The sequence below is a fragment of the Aquarana catesbeiana genome, linkage group LG13 (genome assembly GCF_042186555.1).
Source record: "Aquarana catesbeiana isolate 2022-GZ linkage group LG13, ASM4218655v1, whole genome shotgun sequence".
Classification (NCBI taxonomy): domain Eukaryota; kingdom Metazoa; phylum Chordata; class Amphibia; order Anura; family Ranidae; genus Aquarana; species Aquarana catesbeiana.
In genome coordinates, this window is record NC_133336.1 from 53,124,020 (window position 1) to 53,143,122 (window position 19,103).

A 19,103-nucleotide genomic window follows, 5' to 3' on the forward strand; every position below is an offset into this window, starting at 1 on the left:
GCGCAGGTTTGATTAACACCATTTGTTGCGTTAGCTTTTGCGTCACAGCGTGGGCTTGTTTGCTTCCATGGTGGCCTCTGTAGAGTTTTGGATCCAGAACCCCGCTGTGGTCATGTGTTTCAGCAATAAAATCAATGGATACATCACATGAAGAACGGGACCCTCCGCCGCCTTTGTGTGTGTTCCAGCACGGCGTCCAGCACGTTCCTGGGTTCACATTGGCCGGTTCAGATGTGCGGAGCAGTCCAAGGGTTGCTTAACATCGCCAGCAGCGTTTGTGTGGCCTCAGACTACGTGATCTGCCTGAATTCCATAATAAATGTGGTCCTGGAGGCGCTGGGGGTGGGGGATGTGATTTTACAGCAGAGCCCCCCCACCGCACCAGGCAGTAAAGTAAACCAATGGATGAACCTGCAACAGGAAGGAGAAGCGGGAGCCCTCGGTGCCCCAGGAGCCCGGAGGCATTTTGCTAGGAAATTATAACCCCCCAAACAAATTGATGATATTAATTAAAAAGTCAAATATAATACAATTTATATACAAAAATTTAAATATTTTTTAAAAACCTGTCATTTTCGTTTTCGGCTAAGTTCATCCTGCATTTTTGGTTTTAGCACCAAAATTTCCATTCGGTGCACCTCTAATCTTCAGCCATAATCCCGGTAATCCACTTGCTAGCTGCAACGTGTATAATATATATATTTTAAGGGTGCGCCGAATGGGTTTTTTGGTGCCGATACCGGAAATAAAAAATACACTAGGCCGAAAACCGATGCTGAAACTGACCGATACCAAAAATGACTGTCTTTAAAAAAATATTTTTATACAGGAGATGGTCAGAAATTGGGGACATGGTATAGGCGATGGTCAGAGACTGGGGACATGGTACAGGAGATGGTCAGAGACTGGGGACATGGTACAGGAGATGGTCAGAGACTGAGGACATGGTACAGGAGATGGTCAGAGACTGAGGACATGGTACAGGAGATGGTCAGAGACTGAGGACATGGTACAGGAGATGGTCAGAGACTGAGGACATGGTACAGGAGATGGTCAGAGACTGAGGACATGGTACAGGAGATGGTCAGAGACTGGGGACATGGTACAGGAGATGGTCAGAGACTGGGGACATGGTACAGGAGATGGTCAGAGACTGGGGACATGGTACAGGCGATGGTCAGAGACTGGGGACATGGTACAGGAGATGGTCAGAGACTGGGGACATGGTACAGGAGATGGTCAGAGACTGGGGACATGGTACAGGAGATGGTCAGAGACTGGGGACATGGTACAGGAGATGGTCAGAGACTGGGGACATGGTACAGGAGATGGTCAGAGACTGGGGACATGGTACAGGAGATGGTCAGAGACTGGGGACATGGTACAGGAGATGGTCAGAGACTGGGGACATGGTACAGGAGATGGTCAGAGACTGGGGACATGGTACAGGAGATGGTCAGAGACTGGGGACATGGTACAGGAGATGGTCAGAGACTGGGGACATGGTACAGGAGATGGTCAGAGACTGGGGACATGGTACAGGAGATGGTCAGAGACTGGGGACATGGTACAGGAGATGGTCAGAGACTGGGGACATGGTACAGGAGATGGTCAGAGACTGGGGACATGGTACAGGAGATGGTCAGAGACTGGGGACATGGTACAGGCGTTGGTCAGAGACTGGGGACATGGTACAGGCGTTGGTCAGAGACTGGGGACATGGTACAGGCGTTGGTCAGAGACTGGGGACATGGTACAGGAGATGGTCAGAGACTGAGGACATGGTACAGGAGATGGTCAGAGACTGAGGACATGGTACAGGAGATGGTCAGAGACTGAGGACATGGTACAGGAGATGGTCAGAGACTGAGGACATGGTACAGGAGATGGTCAGAGACTGAGGACATGGTACAGGAGATGGTCAGAGACTGAGGACATGGTACAGGAGATGGTCAGAGACTGAGGACATGGTACAGGAGATGGTCAGAGACTGAGGACATGGTACAGGAGATGGTCAGAGACTGGGGACATGGTACAGGAGATGGTCAGAGACTGGGGACATGGTACAAGAGATCAATGCAGCCTCACTGTGCCCATCAGATGCAGCCAGCCTGTGTCCCCAGCGCGGCCAGCCTGTGCAGGGGAAGAGAGCCACCGCCGCCTGGTTGATTACAGCGCCGTCCCAGGAATGGAGGGGTGATCTGTCTATCAAAGTTCCCCGGACAACGGGGAGGGGCTGTATGTGACAGCGCGCGGCGGGGAACGCACAGCCATTGAAATTGAAAGCTGTTATGTTCCCGGCGCTGTAACCAACCAGGCAGCGGCGGCTCTCCCTTCTGCGCTATAGGACACCCCGTGATGGGCAGCAGCAGGGGCGGAACCCAGGCCCTGCCCCATTTTCGGCTCCATTATCAGCCATTTTTCTCTTTCAGCAAATTGCCAAAAAGGCCATTTTCGGGCAATATGTTTCGGTGGCCGAAATTTTGGTGTATATATAGAAAGTATTCAGACCCGCTTAAATTTCTTACTCTTTGTTATATTGCAGGCATTTGCATTTAAGTTAATTTTTTCTTCATTAATGTACACACAGCACCCCATATTGACAGAAAAACACAGAATTGTTGACATTTTTGCAGATTTATTAAGAAAGAAAATCTGAAATATCACATGGTCCTAAGTATTCAGACCCTTTGCTCAGTATTTAGTAGAAGCTCCCTTTTGATCTAATACAGCCATGAGTCTTTTTGGGAAAGATGCAACAAGTTTTCCACACCTGGATTTGGGGATCCTCTGCCATTCCTCCTTGCAGATCCTTTCCAGTTCTGTCAGGTTTGATGGTAAACGTTGGTGGACAGACATTTTTAGGTCTCTCCAGAGATGCTCAATTGGGTTTAAGTCAGGGCTTTGGCTGGGCCATTCAAGAACAGTCACGGAGTTGTTGTGAAACCACTCCTTCATTATTTTAGCTGTGTGCTTAGGGTCATTCTTTTGTTGGAAGGTAAACCTTCGGCCCAGTCTGACGTCCTGAGCACTCTGGAGAAGGTTTTCGTCCAGGATATCCCTGTACTTGGCTGCATTCATCTTTCCCTCCATTGCAACCAGTCGTCCTGTCCCTGCAGCTGAAAAACACCCCCACAGCATGATGTTGCCACCACCATGCTTCACTGTTGGGACTGTATTAGAGAGGTGATGAGCAGTGCCTGGTTTTCTCCACACATACCTCTTAGAATTAAAGTCAAAAAGTTCTATCTTGGTCTCATCAGACCAAAGAATCTTATTTCTCACCTTGGAGTCCTTCAGGTGTTTTTTTAGCAAACTCCATGCGGGCTTTCATGTGTCTTGCACTGAGGAGAGGCTTCTGTCGGGCTACTCTGCCATAAAGGCCCGACTGGTGGAGGGCTGCAGTGATGGTTGACTTTCTACAACTTTCTCCCATCTCCCGACTGCATCTCTGGAGCTCAGCCACATTGATCTTTGGGTTTTTCTTTACCTCTCTCACAAAGGCTCTTCTCCCCCGATAGCTCAGTTTGGCCAGACGGCCAGCTCTAGGAAGGGTTCTGGTCGTCCCAAACATCTTCCATTTAAGGATTATGGAGGCCACTGTGCTCTTAGGAACCTTAAGTGCAGCAGAAATTTTTTTGTAACCTTGGACAGATCTGTGCCTTGCCACAATTCTGTCTCTGAGATCTTCAGGCAGTTCCTTTTGACCTCATGATTCTCATTTGCTCTGACATGCACCGTGAGCTGTAAGGTCTTGTATAGACAGGTGTGTGGCCTTCCTAATCAAGTCCAATCAGTATAATCAAACACAGCTGGACTCAAATGAAACTGTAGAACCATCTCAAGGATGATCAGAAGAAATGGACAGCACCTGAGTTAAATATATGAGTGTCACAGCAAAGGGTTTGAATACTTAGGACCATGTGATATTTCAGTTTTATTTTTTTAATAAATCTGCAAAAATGTCAACAATTCTGTGTTTTTCTGTCAATATGGGGTGCTGTGTGTACATTAATGAGGAAAAAAATGAACTTAAACGATTTTAGCAAATGGCTGCAATATAACAAAGAGTGAAAAATTTAAGGGGGTCTGCATACTTTCCGTCATCACTGTGTGTGTGTGTGTATGTATGTATATATATATATATATATATATATATATATATATATATATATATATATATATATATATATAATATATTAAATATATATATATATATATATATATATATATATATATATATATATATATATATATATATATATGTATATAATATTATATGTATTGCAGTCAGCAAGTGGCTAAACAAATTAACTGGGACAACGAAAGTCCATTTCTCCTTCTTTGGTTGGTGAGCATGGTTGTTGCATTCAAGGGCCAATAGTGAGGTGGGAGGAGGCCAGCCAATTATTGACTTCTCTTGTCCAAGTCAGAATTTGCATATTTATTACAGGTACTTTTATAGCGCCATCAATTTACGCAGTGCTTTGCATATATTTTATACATTCGCATCAGTCCCTGCTCTCAAGGAGCTTACATTCTAAGGTCCCTAACTCACATACACATACCAGGGCCAACTGAGACCAGATCCAGTTAAACTATCAGCATGTCTTTGGAGTGAGGGAGGAAACCGGAGTACCCGGAGGAAATCCACGCAGGCACAGGGAGAACATGCAAACTCCAGGCAGGTAGTTCCGTGGTCGGTATTTGAACCAACGACCCCAGTGCTGCTAGGTGGAAGAGCTAAGGTAAGCTTATTACATATAGGCTTACCTATAGGTTAAAATCATGCATGGGAGTTTACTCCCACTTTAAAATTCGAACTAGATAAAAAATACTCAAACGCGTGAATTAAAATCGGTCATCGAGCTATTCGTCCATAGCCCAAAAGGTCCTGGACTCAGCAGGCTCCACAGATGAGGGGGACCTCGCTGGGTTCTTAACTAGATGATGCATTTTAAAGGATATACTTTCTTCATCAGAGCCAAGGTTGGAGTCGAGAAAAAGGTGTTGAGTTCTAGGATCCTTCCGATAATGGCGGATTTAAAGATATGACCACAGGTGTATTTAGTTGAGTTGTATGTGATCAGCTAAAGCAGATCTTGTTGCAAAAGGTCTGGTTCTTGAAAAAATGGTGATCCGTTGGTTGAGCGTGCAGCCAACAGCCCTTTGGAAAGTTTGACATCACTAGCTCAAAATCAGGGTTCAAGCGAATCGGGTAGGAGGACCCATGACTAAAGAAACACCAAGGAACCTACAATTATCCCAAAACATTTCAAGGTGCTAGCTATAGGAGGATTTCCCAGATCCAACCCTGGTTATGTTTGAGTTTGAATCAAGGCATTGACGATATAGGTTTGGCTATTTAAGCTTGTTTAAGACCCACACCTTGTAGGCTGAGTTGATTTTCCAGTCCACTATTCTTGTGAGCTGGCATGCCCAAAAATAACTATTCCCCCTTGGTTTGGGGGAGTGATAACTGTGTAAGGCTTATCCGAGGGGTGGCATTTTTCCAAATGAAGGCCCTAAACTTGCGTTTAGGGGAACAAAGAACTTAGCAGAAGTATTGGGATAGTTTGGAAGCCATACATGAGACATGGGAGGATGTACACTTTCAGAACTGCTGCCCTTTAAAGCCATGAGAGGTATATTTTGTCCCATGCTTTCAGGTCTTGTTAGATATCTCTAAGGAGAGGGGTGCGGTTATGAGAGCAGAGCTCAGTTAGATCCCTTTCACACTGAGGCGGTTTTCAGGTGCTTTTGGGCTAAAAAAGCGCCTGAAAAACATCTTATGCTCCCCGGTGTGAAAGCCTGAGTGCTTTTACACTGAGGTGCTGCGCTGGCAGGACGTTAAAAAAAAAATCCTGCAAGCAGCATCTTTGAGGCGCTCTAGGAGCGGTGTATACACCGCACCTAAAGCGCCCCTGCCCATTGAAATCAATGTAAGACATGTAAGTATAATGACAAAATTAGTTTGCACATGTTTTCTTTGAAGCGCAACTTAAATAGTTCATTTGGACCAAGCTGATGCAAAAAAAAACACTTTCCTTCTCTAACACATATAGTGGCTGTCAGCACTGTACGTAACATCAGCTACATACAATATATAGCGCTGTGTGGCGGTACTGGTACAGAGATTTTCTGTCCTGCTCCTGGAACAAAATAGTCTGGCTGAGCACTGCAAAAAATTGCAAAAAAAGAAGTATGACCAAAAAAGCTTTGGCCATAGATCTCTTTCTCTCATGCTTCTAAGTTGGTGCAGCAGGGAATGCAAAATACCCTGAAAAAGTATCCAGTAGGAAATTAAGGCTGCATTCACACCTTAGCGTAGCGTCTTTGAGCGTTTTCTCAGTGGTTTTTAACACAATTTTGATGCGTTATGTACGACTGCGCGTTTTTGAGCTTTGGCGTTTTTTTTTAAATTAGCCGATAGAAATAATTATTATCCGTTGCATCATTTGTTGCTAGGTATTTCAGCTTTTTTAGCTTTTCTGTTGGCTTTTATTTTTTTTTTAATTCGTATTATACTTTTTTTTTTTTTTTTTTTTTAAGGGTAAGGGGTTATAATTAAAGGGTTACAAAACCCTCGTCTTTTTTTTTTTTTTTTAAATAAACATACAGGGATGCACCGATACCATTATTTTTTTTTTTTTTTTTTTTACGAGTAAGCCCTCTTTCACACGTTCAGGTCCGCCTAAAAAACTGACAGGCGGAGCTGAACGGATGCTCCATAGATCTCTATGGAGCGTCAGATGTCAGCGGTGACATGTCCGCTGACATCCGACCCGCTCCGATCCAAAAAAGAGTGACGGAGGAAAAACCTACTTTTCCATCCGTCATCGGATCGGGTGACGACGGACTCTACGGTCCGTCATCATCCGATCCCCCATAGGGGAGAGCGGCGATCTGACAGGTCCGTCCCTGCACAGTGTGCAGAGACGGACCTGTCATCTTTCTGCTCAGCGGGGATCGACGGAACGGTCCCCCGCTGAGCAGAGCGGGCTCCGTACACGGACACGTCCGTTGGAAGGAACCCTAAGAGTACCGATACCTTTTTTTTTTTTTGAACTCACGGATACCTACCGCAACTGTTTTGTTTTAACTTCAGCTTTGGGACCTAGGGATTAAAGTGGTATTAAAGCTTTGTTTTGTTTTTGTTTTGTTTTTTTGTTTTTTTTTTTCAAATCACAAATATGTTATACCTACCTGCTTTGTGCAGTGGTTTTGCACAGAGCAGCTCCAATCTTCCTTCTTATCGGTTCCCTGCAGGCACTCCTCCCCTTCAAGCAGTGCCCCCAGAGAAAGTCGCCTGTGCTGGGGGCACTGCTGCATGCTTGCTCCTGAGCTGCTGCTCCATGCGTCCATAAGACACACAAAGCCGTGGCTCGGCCCCCCTCTGCTCTCTCCTCATTGGCTCACTGGCTGTGTTTGACAGCATTGGGAGTCAATGGGCTCCCACTGCTGTCCCAGCCAATGAGGAGGGCGATTCCCAGGACAGCCAAGGCTATCGTGAACATTGCTGGATCGGAGGAAGCTCAGGTAAGAATTGGTGGGGGGGGGGGCACTGCACACATAAGTTATTTTACCTTCTTGCGTAGAATGCATAAAGGTAAAAAAACTTCAGCCTTTAGAACTACTTTAATCTGGGAAAGGAATCATTTTTCTTTTTTATTTGGTGATCTGTTGCTGCAGAGCAAGGTGCAACAGCTGCCCTTATGTAAAAGGTAAAGGTCAGGGGTCATTAGTCCTTGTGAGACCTAAGTTCAGAGAAGAGGCAACTGCAGACTTGTTAATCTGTTATCTCTTTCCCACCAAGGATGCTTCCAAATAATTAGTTTAGCAAATAATTATCTGTGAGCAATCAATGTCTGCTTTCATTCGAATTGAATGTGAGCCAAAAGTCATTATTCCTACCTGAGCAGCTTGACAGATCCTGCTCCAAAAATAATGCTGCACTCCACCCTGATCAAGACCTTACCCAACTATCACAGAACAAGCTTAGCCTCTTTCAGGTAGAATCCAGACAAAGATCTATTTATATTCCTAGTAGAGCGCAAGCTTGCCTTGCAGCACATAGCTCTTGGAGGAAGCATCTCCTTGAGTGTGGCACAAGCTTCACTGACAGGTCCTGTTTAGCTGTACCGATAGCACAATCGGAGATACACCTCAGCACCAAGGCAGTACCCTGTCACACATACGGAGATACCTGTTTTTACGGGTAGGTAAGGAATAATATCTGTAGAGAGAGCTGAAAATGTATGTAAGAAAGCAGGTTTTTTTTTTTTATATGATAAAATTGAACGTGGTACATTCCATGGCTAGTGCTGACATGTTAAAGCTTTGCAGAGATGATGTGTATACTAATCCTTATTAAAGGACAGGAGATTATACTTAATATTGGAGAGTGCATTCTGTAGGTAAAGCTTTCAGTAAGCATCATATGTGAGTTTCAGATTTGGTGTGGAAATTTACCCCAATAATGAAGAAAGGGTTTTAAACTCCAGTGCCTTGGTACATTTTAAAGTGATTGTAAAGTTTAAGCATTTTTGTTTAAATAACAAACATGTTATACTTACCTGCTTTTGTGCAATAGTTTTGCACAGAGCAGCCCGAAGCTCCTCTTCTGGGGTCCCCAACTGGCACTGTCCGCTCCTCCTTTTCTGAGCTGCTTGCTGGGGGGGCAGACTTGCGGGCTCGATCCTTAGCCAGGCTGTGTGCATCTACTGACACACAGTGCGGCTTGACCCTGCCCCGCTGCTCCCTCCTCACAGGATTTGATTGACAGCAGCAGAATCTAATCGCTCCCGCTGCTGCCTACATGTCCAGTGAGGAGAAAGAGAGAGCAGCGACACGGCCCTGAGGCACAACACTGGATTGAGATCCGGCTCAGGTAAGTATTTAGAGAGGGAGCTGACTATGGAAAGTGTTGTGTGTGTTTTTTTTGTTTTTGTTTTTTTTTTCCTTAATGCACAGAATGCATTAAGGTAAAAAACCCTAAAGTGTTTATATATATTTATTACACACAGCATCAATCTGGTGCTGTATCTGTCCCCTGCTGCCTCTGCACTGATCAGCACTGGCTCTCTGCTCTGCCCCTCCAGCGCTCAGCATGCACATGGGTGTCTCGGCCGCAGTGCACAGCTCTGAAGAAACGGCACGGGTATGCTGTTTCTTCAGAGTGCACGTGCCGGTGACATCACCGGCTGCTGCTCGCTGGAATATCTCCTAGATGGTGCACATTTAGGAAATATTCATTTTACAACAGGTAAGCTTTATCATAAGCTTACCTGAAGTTAAAAATAAAAAATACAAGCATTTACTACCACTTTAAGTCCTGTGATCCATAGAAGTAGGGCCAAAAAAGCTTTGGCCGTACTTTTCCTTAAATCTCTTTCCGCACATGCTATAGCCAAAACATCATGCACAAGCTGCCTGCACGACCCCTACGTGGCGCGCTCTGTGAGGTGCGAGTCAATGAGACACTCTGGATCTGTGATCAGCAGAATGGAGTCGATCCCGGCCCCTTACCACGTGATCAGCTGTCAGCCAATGGCAGCTGATCATGTGATGTAAACAGAAGGTGTAATCGGCTTTTTTTTTTTTTTTCCCCTCACGCTAACAACGTGAGAAGGAAAAAAAAAGCAGATTACCAGCTTCTGTCAGAGGGATATTGGTCCTGCACACGGACACCCACTGCTGTTAAGCAGTGCCCACTAGTGCCACCTGTCAGTGCATATCGGTGCTGCCTATCAGTGCCCATCAGTGCCTCATCATCATTGTAACCTATCAGTGTCACTTACCAGTGCCTATCAGCGTCTCTCAGTGCCACCTTATTAGTGCCTATCAGTAGTGCCTGGGTCTCATGCAGGGTCTCATTACAGAGAACCTGTAACCCTAAAATCATGCATAAATGTGTGGGTGGGGGACCTCAAAGTCCCCTGTGATAGGGGTAAAAAAAATTTAAGTTAAGCAAAACTTTTTCCCAAGGCGTCTTTCAGGACAGCACCTGAGAGATAGCGACTCCACCCACCGGAAACAGGAAACACCTTCTTCCTCCAAACTTTAAAGGGAGGCGCCTCCCTACCATACCTCAGTTTTTGTGTTTCCTCCGGCCCGGAGGGAACATCTTTTTGAAGGGGAGTCAAGGTCTCTCAGATGCCTGGGAGACAGGGCTTCCTTTTCATTTTTTCCTCCTTTTTGGAGACCCGCTGTCCTCCCGGCCTACCCAAGCCTTGGCAGCGGTAGCAATCGGGCTCCTCTTCCCCTCCTGGTGCTCGGGGAGAGCCGTAGACCCGGTGATCCGCGCGGTCATAGGAGCGGCGGTGCGCGTGCGCCGCCGCCATGTTTTTTTGGCCGGCAGGCGCGGCGGAAGTGACAAGGCGGGTCACTGGGTCAGCAGAAGCGTCATTTCCGGCGTGGATGCGAGAGGGGAGGAGGGAGGACAGGAACTGGCGCCTACTTCCGCTTCCGGTCCGGTGCAGATGCACTATGGGAGTCCGGAAGCGGCATATGAAGCCACAGGTGGAGAGCTGCACACCAGAGATGGAGGACTCAGCGTCTGCAGCGGTGGGGACAGGCACAGGCGCCAGTAAAGCTCAGGTAGGAGCAGCAGTTTAAGTCTGCCTTTCTTCCTTTTCCTGGGTTTGGTCTATTTTCTTTTTTCTTACCCCCTAGTGGCAAGGGGCCTGTCTGGGCACTGGAGGCTGACTGGTTTCTTCTTAGTGCACCTGTGGGTGATTCTTGTGTAGCTGAGACCGGGTCTCACTAAAAGGTCCCCTGGTTTTTTTCCCTTTTTTGTTTTTTCTCTCACAGGCTAAAAGCTCTGACCCAAAAAAGAGATGTCCTTCTTGCAGGGCCAAAATGGGAGAAAATTGGAAAAAAGTCTTATGCAGTACATGCATCACTTCTTTAGTTAAGGAGGAATCAGCTTCGGTTTGTGATGATCTGGTTGCCTCTGTAAAGAAGGAACTATACGCCACGATTCAGACTTTTCGTGACTCTTTAGTTAATCCAGCTGCTAGTCAGCCATCCACTTCTGAGGCTTCCCAGGGTTCTATTTCTTTCCCCATGGTAGAAGTTTTACCTGAAGGCCCCCCTATCAGGGAAGAGCAGTCCCCTACTCCTTCCGTTAAGGATTCGGAGGAGGAGGGTGAGGAAGCGGAGGTGGCTCCTTCCAAATTTAAGCTTTCCCTAGAGGAGGTAGACGGACTCCTTAAGGCTATCCATGTTACACTTGGCTTAAGTGAGGAAAAGAAGGAGTTATCTCTTCATGACCGCATGTATGCAGGGTTAAATGAGCCTAAGGGGCGAACATTTCCAGTTCATTCGGTCATTTCTGACGCCATTACTAAAGAATGGCAAGATCCAGAGAAAAAGCCCTTTTTTTCCAGAGCCCACAAAAGGCGCTTCCCTTTTGAGGAGGACCCTTCTGCGGTGTGGAATAAGGTGCCCAGGTTGGATGCGGCCTTTTCACAGGTCTCAAGATCCACAGACCTGTCTTTTGAAGACATGGGTGTTCTAAGGGATCCAATGGACAAACGCATGGATCTTTTGCTCAAAAGATCATGGCAATCAATCATGAGCAATTTAAAACCAGCAATGGCCACAACCTGTGTAGCCAGGAATCTGGAATACTGGGTGAACCAACTTAGATCTCATATAGTGGCAGATTCCCCCAAGCAGGAGATCTTAGATTCCTTTCCTACCCTGATTTCTGCGGTTGCTTATATTGCTGATGCTTCGGCTGAAGCTATCAAGATGTCAGCTAGGTCTGCAGCTTTAGCAAATGCTGCGAGAAGAGCTTTATGGCTAAAAACCTGGCCAGGTGATACAGCTTCAAAGAGTAAACTTTGTGGTATCCCCTTTTCAGGTGACCTTCTTTTTGGCCCAGATCTAGATAATATCCTAGACAGAACTGCCGATAAGAAGAAGTCCTTTCCGGTCAAAAAGAAAAAGCAGACCCCAAAACGTCTTTTTCGACCTCAAAAAACTCAGCAGCAACAGCAGGAAAGTAAGTTTCAGGGCAGGAGGAAAAATTGGTCTGCGCAAAAGGCGAAGGGCAAAGGTGGAATTCTCTTCCGTCCTCCTTCACAGGCCGAAAACTCACAATGACTCATCTCTGCGGGTCGGCGGAAGATTACGAGAGTTTCTTCCGCAGTGGTCAGTGGTAACTACAAATCAGTTTATTCTGACCACTCTCTCGCAGGGTTATACTCTCGAGTTCTCCAGAAGCCCCCCAAGAAGGTTTCTGGTAACAAATGCTCCTCGAGATCCAATGAGGGCCCTGGCCATGAAATCCTCTCTGGAGGAACTAATGCAACAGGGTGTAGTAATCCCAGTGCCACCAGAGGAATGGCACGAGGGCTTCTATTCACATGTCTTCCTGGTAAAAAAACCAACAGGAAGATTTCGTTTAATTCTAAATTTAAAGCCACTAAACAGAGCCATCAAATACAGAAGGTTCAGGATGGACTCAATTTTCACCGCCAGAAATATTCTGACTCCAGGTTGTTTCATGGCGTCAGTGGATTTAAAAGATGCATACCTGCATATTCCAATCTCATCCCAGTCCCAGGGGTTTCTCAGGTTGGCGGTAAGGTTGGAAGGCAGAATTCAGCATCTGCAATTCAGAGCTCTACCCTTCGGGCTATCATCCGCACCCCGAATTTTTACCAAAGTAATGGCAGAGGCCCTAGCTCCGCTGCGTCTTCAGGGAATCGCAGTAATTCCTTACTTAGACGATCTGCTATTTTTCGCCCCCTCAAGAGAGGAGCTGAGGAGCAATTTAAGCAGAGCATGCAGCCATTTGGAGTCTCTAGGTTGGATCCTAAATCTCCAAAAATCTTCCCTGGAACCATCTCAGGAGATTCGGTTTCTAGGGTATATAATAAATTCGGTAAGCCAAAAAATTTTTCTTCCTTCAGAGAAGAAAGGAAAAATCCAGGATACAGTGTCTTTTTTGCAGACCAACCAGCAGCTGACGGTAAGATTGGTCATGTCAGCCCTGGGGGTTCTGACTTCGTCAATGCCAGCTGTTCAGTGGGCAAGACTACACTTCAGACATCTGCAGGCTTTTCTTCTGAGATCTTGGGATCACAATTTAGAATCCCTAGACTCAGAGGTAAGAGTTCCAACCCAAGTGAAGAGGTCACTATGGTGGTGGAAAAGGCAGGATATCCTATCGGAGGGGTTGGTCTGGGCCTTTCCAATCGAAAAAAGGCTGACAACCGATGCCAGTTCCTGGGGTTGGGGAGCCCACCTAGAAAAAGGTTTCACTCAGGGAAACTGGTCCAGGAAAGAGGCGACCAAGTCCTCAAACTGGAGAGAGCTCAAGGCGATCGACTTGGCTCTGAAGTCATTTGCTCAGGGGCTTCAGGCCCAGCATGTTCAAATACTAACAGACAATGCCACGGCAGTGGCTTACATAAACAGGCAGGGAGGTACAAGGAGCAAATCGCTGCAAGTACTAGCCATGAGCATTCTCCGTTGGGCAGAAGGACACTTGCTGTCGTTATCAGCAGTCCATCTAAAGGGATCCCTGAACGGAGTGGCGGATTTCCTGAGCAGAAACCCCATTCGGGAAGCAGAATGGTCGCTGAACCCAGAGGTTTTCGCCATGATTGTCGAGAAGTGGGGGCTGCCAGAGGTGGACCTGTTCGCCTCAAAGGAGAATGCCTTGGTTCCGCAATTTTTTTCCCTAAGCAATCACGACGGGTCACTAGGAACAGATGCCTTGGCGTATCCATGGAGATTCCATCTCTGCTACGCTTTCCCCCCATTTCAGTTAATTCCCTTAGTATTAAGAAAAATTCAAAGGGAAACGGTACCGGTTGTCCTAATCACGCCCTTTTGGCCAAGAAGGGCTTGGTTTTCAACCGTTCTGAAAATGGCGGTCAGGCCTTATTGGCATCTGCCCCTCAGGCACGATTTACTATTTCAGGGACCGGTAAATCACCCAGAGGTAGCCACTTTGGCGCTCACTGCTTGGTATCTGAAGAGCAGCTCTTAAGGAGCAAAGGTTTTTCCAACCGGTTAATCTCTACGCTATTATCCAGTAGGAAAAGGGTGACTAGAAATATCTATTCCAAGGTCTGGAAGGTTTACAATACGTGGTGTAATTCATCTGACCAGGACCCAGGGAGTCTCGTTACCATTCTGGAATTTTTACAGGTTGGTGCTGACAAGGGACTAGCAGTTAGTACCTTGAAGGTACAGGTGGCTGCGCTAGCAGTGTTCCTAGAAAGATCTGTGGCCTCAGATCCATTGGTAACCAGATTTTTCAGATCCCTTACGAGATCCAGACCAGCACCACTTAGGTTGTTTCCCAAATGGGATCTGTCGATAGTCCTCCAGGCTCTAACAAGGAGTCCCTTTGAACCTTTGGAAGAAGCGCCACTTAGATATCTCACTTTTAAGTCTGTGTTTCTGATTGCCATGGTCTCTGCACGAAGGATCAGTGAGCTTAATGCTTTATCAGTTAAGGAACCCTATTTATCTATCTTCCCAGATAGGGTTATACTTAGAACAGATCAGAAATTCTTACCAAAGGTAGCTTCAGTACAAAATCGTGTTCAGGACATTGTACTTCCGACCTTCTGCCCCAACCCAGTAGGGGAGAAGGAGACTTGTTTTCACATGTTGGATGTTAAAAGAGTTTTGTTATGTTACCTGGAAAGGACAAAGCTCTTTAGACGTTCAGATTCTCTGTTTGTGTTATTTTCAGGCAACAGGAAAGGTTGCCAGGCTTCTAAAATCTCTTTAGCAAGGTGGCTGAAGCTAGCCATTTCAGAGGCTTATTCGCATGCAGGCGTGTCTCCTCCTGCAGGAATTTCTGCACACTCAACAAGAGCATTAGCGGCCACTTGGGCAGAGAGAGCTGGTGCCACCCCTGAACAAATCTGCAAGGCGGCAACTTGGTCAAGTTTTCACACATTCGTGAAACATTACAGGCTGGACCTCACATCTGCTAATGATCAGGCGTTTGGCAGAAAGGTCCTGCAAGCTGTTGTCCCGCCCTAAGGGGGTAAGTCTCTGTTATCCTCTCAGGTGCTGTCCTGAAAGACGCCTTGGGAAAAACCAAGTTAGACTTACCGGTAACTTGTTTTCCAGAAGTCTTTCAGGACAGCAACATCCCGCCCTATTGTATTGTATATACTATGCTGTGACTAACGTATGTGTTTATGTGTTCCAGCCGGGGCCGGAGGTCTTCTCTACTACAACTGAGGTATGGTAGGGAGGCGCCTCCCTTTAAAGTTTGGAGGAAGAAGGTGTTTCCTGTTTCCGGTGGGTGGAGTCGCTATCTCTCAGGTGCTGTCCTGAAAGACTTCTGGAAAACAAGTTACCGGTAAGTCTAACTTGGTTTTTTTTGCAAAACATAAAGTTACACCCAAGCACATAAATTCCGCCCCCCCCCCCCAAATAAAAATTGTGGTCCTCCACCTATACACACATATAAACCTAAACGCATGCGGAGGGGCGTCTATGCGTGAAAACGTCAATTGCAATACACATTACATATCGCTGTGCACGCTGGAGTGAGAGCAATAGTTCTAGCACAAGACCTCCTCTGTAACACAAAACTAATGACCTATAAGGGGGCTTTTGAAGAGTTGCCTGTACAAAATATAGGGGACTATAGTTTGTTGCCATTTCAGATGCTCACAAATTTAAGGTTTGACGTGTTGAGTAGCTATTTACTCGGTTCAACCTCGTCTTTTTATATTTCACCAAAATGTGGGTAGTTCATTGCGTTTGTTTACGCTAAAATTCACTTTAGTGTGTTTTGACCTTTTGCGGTAATACCAAGTGACATTAAAATATTGGAACTACAACTATTTTATGGGACTGTATAGGCACTAAATAGACCTCACGTTATTCAAAATACCATTTATTGGTACAAAAAGGAAAACTTTTGTAAAACATACAGAGAATCATACAAATGTATATGTAATAGTACAAAATGATCATAAGAAGGTAAAGACCCCCTAATGCGTTTTGATGATTGTTCTTCAGAGGTGTCAAAACATGATGATACAGATAATTATTCTGAAAGGTAAGTGTAGACATAAATATACATGGCCACAATTGTTTATACAGACAATGACTGCACAAAAATAATATAGTACTAACCAAGTCACAGAGATTACATCACATATGTATGCCACTGTTTTAAAACCAAGAGGACAGGGGCCAAAGGATTGTGCTGATGCTTACACCTCGCCGGACGCCCACCGCCGGACCACACGTGATCCTCTGGTGATTGCTAGAGCTGAGGAACACAAGGGTCTTGTGGAGTCTATTATAACGACAACCAGAAGCATGGCCCAATCTATAAAGAGCAACAACAAATTATATAACAATAAAAATAAGAGAAATGCCATCTAGGCATCCTATAAAGGAGCATATGATCCACAAATACATCCACAATGGAGAGTGGAGGATCAGATGGCAAGATAAAAATGGGTCTTGAGTTGTAGATGGCAATATAGCACACCAGAATGGAAATCTAGGGAACCAGAGGGAGGCACAGTAAACAGGAGACCGCAAATGGACAGGGTAAACCCCCAGTACAGAAGGATCCATATGGTTACAAGGGTAAAGCAGATCAAAGTACTAAAGTGTCATTCCCGTAATTCTAATAACGGCCCGCTTACAGGACGTCCAAACAGCACCCTTTCTAGTGATCTGAGGGTAGGGCTGGGAGATTTTCTTTAAAAAAAAAATCTTCGATTCTCTTAAAAAAAACTCGATTCACGATTCGAATCGAGTTTTTTTTTTTTTTTTTTTTTTTTTGGAAATCACGCCGGTCCCGAGGCGCTGCGGGCATGAGCTTTTAGGCGAGGCCGCGGCTTCGGCCTAGTCCGCGGCGTCCGGCCTCGCGGACTAGGCCGAAGCCGCGGCCTCACCTAAAAACTCCTTGCCCGCAGTTCTTCAGGCCCGGCGCGGTGTCCGCGCCGGTCCGGAGGCGCTGTGGGCATGAGTTTTTAGGCGAGGCCGCGGCTTCGGCCTAGTCCGTGGCGTCCGGCCGTAGCCGCGGACTAGGCCGAAGCCGCGGCCTCGCCTAAAAACTCATGCCCGCAGCGCCTCCGGACCGGCGCGGTGAAAAAAAAAAAAATCTAAAAAAATTGATTTGCTTAAATTTTGAATCGATTTGACCTCTCAACTCGATTCAAGATTTAAATCGATTTTTTTCCCAGCCCTATCTGAGGGCATAGCAATTTGTCAGGGCTGGGCTCCGCCCTTTTTTCTCAAAGCAGGCCTCTCAGCTGTTGGTTAATTGCCAGCTCTAATCTTTCCACAGTGACTCACCTGGTGATGATATCCTGCTCTTCAGTCCTGCTGGCTACTTAAGTTGTTCAGTCCAGATCCTCTCTGCCTTCACCTCGGTCAACATATCAATAGACACTCTCCTGTGTTCCTGTTAAGACTTGCTTGGCTGATGTCCCTTCTGGTTCCTGATCCTGCTTGCGGTTCCACTACTCTGATTCTCCAGTTTCCTGATTTCCTGGCCTGTTCTGAAGTACGCTGATCCCTGGCTCCCTGATGTCCTGGCTTGTCTGACTATCCGTTCCGGTTACCGAACATCTTTGCCATGTTTTGACCATGTTTGCTCTGTTTACCTTTTACTATTATTATTATTATTATTAAACAGTGTGATTTTTACTGCACTTCTGTCTGTCTGATTCATGGTTCCTGGAACAGAGGATGGAACCACACCAGCGGATGGGCATGAAAACGGCCACACCGATGGGGTGCGCTGGGCAGAGTGAAAATACACACCATGCTGGGCAGAAGGCTGCAACAATGGGCAGACAGCAGGGGGGAATGCCATTGGAAAACAGGATGGCATATGCAAATACTGGTCCTAAAACACAGAGGACCAAAACACTGCGTTGGTCTGTTTATAAACATATTAACAGATCAGTATTGTAAACAAAAGAAACAGAATTTCAATAAATCTTAGCTACTAAACATCATAATTCACCCTGTAGCGGAACTAGGAGAAAAAAGCTCAATAATTAAAAGGGGGGTAACCTAGAAATTATAATACAACCAATGGGTGTCACTATTTGTCCCATCCTCCTGATACATAACCCTCAAAATGGTTTATATGAAACATTTTCATCTAACCCTGGAAAGGTAGTAGCTTTTAATTTGAATATCCATCGTAGTTCACTCTGCAAAAGTTTTTTATTCCAGTCTCCACCCTGAGAATTGGGGTGTTTTCCGTTTCCTAATTTTGGACAGATCTTAGGAAAAATTCCGCCATGTAAGGAGATGACGTGTCTTCCAAGGGGGAGTCCGCTTTTGGCAGTTTTCATGCTAAGAATATGGTGATGTGCTCTCTGCCAAAATGCCTGTATTTTGCCAATCTAGAAACAATTGCAGTCACAAATGAGCATGTAGACTACCCCCTTAGTCCTGCAATTTGCGTAGTGTTTAGGTTTAAATTTTATACCGTTGTGTAAAATAGGATTGCGGGTCCATTTGTGGTCTCCTGTTTACTGTGTCTCCTAGGGCTCCCACGACCCTCTACAATTGCCATCTACAACGTAAGACCCAGTTTTATCTTGCTATCTGATCCTCCACTCTCCCTTATGGATGTATTTGTGGATCATATGCTCCTTTTATAGGATGTCTGGATGACATTGCTCTTATTTTTATTGTTATATAATTTGTTGTTGCACTTTTATAGATTGGGCTGTGCTTCCTGGTTGTCTTTATAATAGACTCCACAAGACCCTTGTGTTCCTCAGCTCTAGCAATCACTAGGGGATCTTTTGCAGTGTGATACCTGGTTAGGGCCATGTGGCCCGACGGTGGGCATCCGTCGGGGTGTAAGCATCAGCGCAATACTTTGGCCCCTGTCGTCTTGGTTTAAAAACATAGTGGCATGCATATGTGATGTAATCTCTGTGACTTGGTTAGTATAGTATTATCTTTGTACACTCTTTGTATATATAATTGTGGCCATGTATATTTATGTCCACACTTAACTTTCAGAATAACTATCTATATCATCGTGTTTTGACACCTCTGAAGAAGAATCATCAAAACGCATTAGTTATTTTTAGTTTTTTGGCCCAATAAATAATATTTTGAAT

At 45.7% G+C, this 19,103-nt stretch overlaps 1 protein-coding gene across 1 annotated transcript in view; it reads left to right on the forward strand.

Annotated features, from left to right (window-relative positions):
* Positions 1-19,103, forward strand: part of BAG5 (BAG cochaperone 5) — a 41,250-nt gene that overhangs the window by 456 nt on the left and 21,691 nt on the right. The window lies entirely within an intron of this gene.